The sequence below is a fragment of the Jaculus jaculus genome, chromosome 14, assembly GCF_020740685.1.
Source record: "Jaculus jaculus isolate mJacJac1 chromosome 14, mJacJac1.mat.Y.cur, whole genome shotgun sequence".
In the NCBI taxonomy this organism is placed as follows: domain Eukaryota; kingdom Metazoa; phylum Chordata; class Mammalia; order Rodentia; family Dipodidae; genus Jaculus; species Jaculus jaculus.
In genome coordinates this window covers 38,806,309-38,811,157 of record NC_059115.1, presented here as the reverse complement: position 1 = coordinate 38,811,157, position 4,849 = coordinate 38,806,309, and the positions used below count along the sequence as shown (strand labels likewise).

General features: G+C 44.9%; 1 pseudogene; it reads left to right on the top strand.

Annotated features, from left to right (window-relative positions):
• Positions 1-2,710: 2,710 nt before the first annotated feature.
• Positions 2,711-3,361, top strand: LOC123454656 (annotated as a pseudogene).
• The last annotated feature ends 1,488 nt before the right edge of the window (positions 3,362-4,849 follow it).

Genomic DNA, 4,849 nt, shown 5'->3' with positions numbered 1-4,849 from the left:
TGTCACTGGCTAGAGTTGCTGGACTTGAAGCTACAGAGTTTGATGTTTGCCCTGGTTGTTTTAAATCTTGTATTGGTTGAATGTTTGTTTGCTATGCCCAATGCCATCTTTTGCAGTGTGAATATTTATTCTGTGCCATTATGGCTTTTTTGAGGTTATATTTTGGTATTACAGCTCAGTTAAAAGATCTTGAACTATGGGGATGTATGAACATCATTGGGATTGGTAAAAAACTATGGAGACTTTTAAAGTTAGACTGAATGCATTGTATTTTACATCATGCACAGATATCAGTTTATGGGGGCCAGGGGCGGAATGTGGTGGTTTGATTCAGGTGTCCCCCATAAACTTAGGTGTTCTGAATGCTAGGTTCCCAGCTGATGGATATTTGGGAATTAATACCTCCTGGAGGGAGTGTATTGTTGGGGGCGGGCTTATGGGCTTTATAGCCAGTTTCCCCATGCCAGTGTTTGGCACACCCTTCTGTTGCTGTGGTCCATCTTATGTTTGCCAGGGGGTGATGTCCACCCTCTGCTCATGCCATCGTTTCCCCCTGCCATCATGGAGCTTCCCCTCGAGCCTGTGAGCCAAAATAAACCTCTTTTTCCCAGAAGCTACTCTTGGTTGGGTGATTTCTACCAGCAATGCGAACCAGACTGCAACACCATACCAACTTCAATCAAAAATTGACCATACCACTCAAACCAGGCTCCACAAGAACTGCTGTTGCTACATTCTTAGTAAGATAAGATGACTATCCTGAGATGGGCAAACCCAAATGCAGAATAACCCAAAATAGATCAAGAGACCACCACCAAGGATGTCCAATCTCATAGTGGAACCCTCCGATAAAAACTTAGAAAAAACTCCAGACTTAATTACAATTAAATTATGATAACCCTATTAAACAAATGTAAGGAGGCCATGAACAAACAACTAGACGAAATGGAAGAGAATAAATAAAAAGAAATCAAAAAATAACTCAGAGGATGGTTGACTGAAATGCAAGGAAATCAACAAAAAGAACTCAGTAGATGGCTGAATAAAATGGAAGATAATCAGAAGGAATCAAATAGATGGCTAAATGAAATGGATGAGAATCAACAGCTAAGATAATAATTCAATTGTCAGTGGAATAAACTCAATTAGGACATGATAAAATGCATGAAAGAATTCCAAGAGACAATAATAAAGTCAGACCAAGAAATGAAAATGGAATTCAATTAAGAGATGGAGATTCCAATGAAAATATAATTGAAAACAAAAAGTGAAATATCTCATTTAAATGACTCCCAGGAAAGCCTTACCAACAGAATAGATCATGTGGAGGACGTACAATCAAAACTCCAAGACAAGACAGAGGAAATAGACAGGGAGTCCAAAATCAATGACAAGGTCAAAGACAACATGCAAACATGAGGGAAATGTGGGACACCTTAAAAAGACCAGGCATACAGATAGTGGGCATATAATAAAGGTACAAAATGCAGGCCAAGAGCATAAAGAATATCTTCCCACCATACCTCAAAAGGGCCCCAGCTGAAACTAAGGAAAATTGGCAAAACAAGCAAGGGTGCTGTTTTCCTGATGAACCCAATACCAGCACAAGGGGGAAGGAGACCAACACAGAGAAAAATCAACTCCTACCAAATCAGAGAGCCAGAGCCCCAGAGGCCCTCAACACCTCATCACTGAAGCAGACCAAAAATGAGCCCAACATGGCTCAGGGAAATTTTGCGGAAGAGGGGGCAGAAAGAATGTCAGAGACACATGTTGGGTCATGACATACAGAGACATTTATCATACTAATAGCTGCGGGCTAACTCCACAATGCACAACCCATATACCCAACAAGGAGGAGCCAATGGGGAGGGGGTAGGTCACAGATGAGCCTAATAATGGTACCAAACTGCCTGCACTTGCAGAACAGAAAACTAATAAAAAAGAAGGAAAGAAAGAAAGACAGAAAGAAAGAAAGAAAGAAAGAAAGAAAGAAAGAAAGAAAGAAAGAAAGAAAGAAAGAAAGAGAGAGAGAAAGAAAGAAAGAAAGAAAGATAGATCGATCAACAAAATTAAAGAAGAAAAGTTTTCCTAATCTTACAAAACAGGAGGCACACAGAACACCAAATAGGACCAGAGAAGAAATTCCCCCATATCACATTATAGTCAATACACTAAACATACAAAACAAAATGAGGGTACTAAAAGCTGCAAGAGAAAGAGCTCATTACTTACATAGTCCTTCAAAATTACCTGATTTTTAAATGGAAACTCTAAAAGCCAGAGGGCTTGGAATGGAGTATTTCAAAATTTAAAAGACCATGGCTGCCAACCCAAACTACTATATCCAACAAAATTGACCGTCAAAATAAAAGATAAAAGAAAATTTTTCCATGATAAAACACAAATTTATAAATATACAAGCACAAAGCCAGCCCTACCAAGAATACAGTATTGAACATTCCACACTGAAGAGATAAACAAATATATGCAAGAGGCTACAGGACGGAAAAATAATAATCAAAACTAGGACAGACATGAAAGTATATGAAGATCAAAACAGCACCAAACTTCACAAAGTCTTCAATTTGACAGGGATTAACTCATACCACACCTCACAATTAAAACTCTGCACATCAATGGACTCAAATTCTCAATTAAAAAAAAAAAAGATTAGAATACTGAGGGGGGAAATGCTTTCACCCACACCATGGCTGATCTGATACAGAAGAAATTGTACAGAGAAGGGGAGAAATATCAACAGCTGCAGAAGGATCTGATTAAATCCATGTGAGGGAGGCAGAGACTTGAGGCACAACTGACAGAAAATAGTATCTACGGGCTGGAGAGATGGCTTAGCGATTAAGCACTTGCCTGTGAAGCCTAAGGACCCCGGTTCGAGGCTCGGTTCCCCAGGTCCCACGTTAGCCAGATGCACAAGGGGGCGCACGCGTCTGGAGTTCGTTTGCAGAGGCTGGAAGCCCTGGCGCGCCCATTCTCTCTCTCTCCCTCTATCTGTCTTTCTCTATGTGTCTGTCGCTCTCAAATAAATAAATAAAAATTTTTTAAAAAGAAAAGAAAAAGGAAACAGTATCGTCAAGGAGGAACCAGTCTTCCTGGATGGATCCAACCTAGTCTTTAAACTTTTCTGGGTCCCATGCTCATCAGACAGGAGCTGGGGAAACTTCAGGCCACAATGGGGAAAAGATGGGACTATATCACAGCTAAAATTAAGTGATATGAATCCCAGATTCAGGACTTTGAAAGGCAGTCAGAGCAACAGAGGGAGACACTTGCTCGACTGCAGAAGGAGTTCCAGCAGGCCCAAGTGGCAAAGGCAGGAGCTCCAGGAAAGGTCTGACCTCACTGTAGGGGGAGGAGAGGCAAGGCAAGGGATGAACTCTAGGTCCTATATATCAGTTAATAAAATGCAAATAAATAAATAAATAAAACCTGACTTCCAGTCAAGAGGGCATCTGCCTAACCAGGCAGCACCTCCATGGGAAGGAAAGGCAAGACATTTAGGATCCATTGGGTCTTCTAGGGGTGAGAAGACTCTAATAGATCTCCAGTGGGAGGGTACGGAGGAGCTAAGCAGGCAATCTGCTGATTCCCATGCTCTTGGGTAGTCCACTTATACCCCAACACCCTCAAGCAGTGCTCCTAGCCAGAGTCCCAGCTGCAGTTTCCTCCTACGCTAACCACAGGCAAGGGGACCCAGGCCAGCATAGCTCCATGGGCACCTCCACACTGGCCAATGCTGTCCGACTCACCGCTGCCCCACACCCCTGTGCCCTGACCCAGGCCAGCAGGCTAGCATTCTCCCAAAGGACCTCCACACAAGAATGCCTTCTCACTCACTACCACCCTATACCTCCTTACCCTGACTTAGGCCAGCAGGCAAGCATTCCCCCAGGGGACCTCCACAAAAGAATATCTTTGGCTTCCGGCCAAGATGGCAACTGCCTAGCTGCACTGCAAATACCAGGGAAAGAAAGGCAAGAAATTAAGGGTTACCAGGGTCTTCTTGCCAGTGGGAGGGTACAGAGTGGGGAAAAACAGGGAATTGCAGATCCCCTCTCGGGTGGGTAGTCTACCCCCCCCACACAGCCGCCGCTCCCCGGCCCCAAGTGGCTGTGCTCCAATCGCATGCCCACCAGCCTGCTGCACTGCACTCTGATCGCACACCCACAGGGACCACCGCCGCTATGCTCCAATCGGGCGGCCACCAGAACCACCATTGCTGTGCTTCAATTGCTTGCCCACCGGCCAGTCTCTGCTGTGCTCCGATCCCATGCCCACCGTAGCTGCCTCTGCACTACAATGGCATGTGCAGTGGGCCCAGTCCCAGAGCAAGGGGAACACAAGTACAGACTGAGTCACTAGCACCCTCTCAGGTGCCATCCCCTACCTGTGCATCGCCACACATACCCCACTCCCCTGTGGCAGGGGAGCGCAGACTGTTTGTAGGTCCCAGTGTTCCCAGCCAGAGTTTGGGCAGCTTCAGGGCTTGCTACCTCAGTCCCCCTCCAACCTAGAAGGCAAACAGCTTTGGTGCATTACTGGGTGAGGATTCAGGCAACTTTGGCGCCCCTATCAGGCAGTAGATAGGCGGCTTTGGCAAGAAAGAGCCAAAACCCAGGCTTCTTGGCAACTGTCCCAGGCTGCCTTGGATTCCCATTGAGCTAGAGCCCAAGCTGGTCCACCCACCTACCTGCCCATACACTGTCATGGGCAGACCACAGCACAAAAAAAGCAACATGAAAAATAAAATGCAAGAAAATCCAGATAGGTCACCCAGTCCAACAAGGATTACATACAACCAAAACATAGAAGAGTTTTTAGGGTC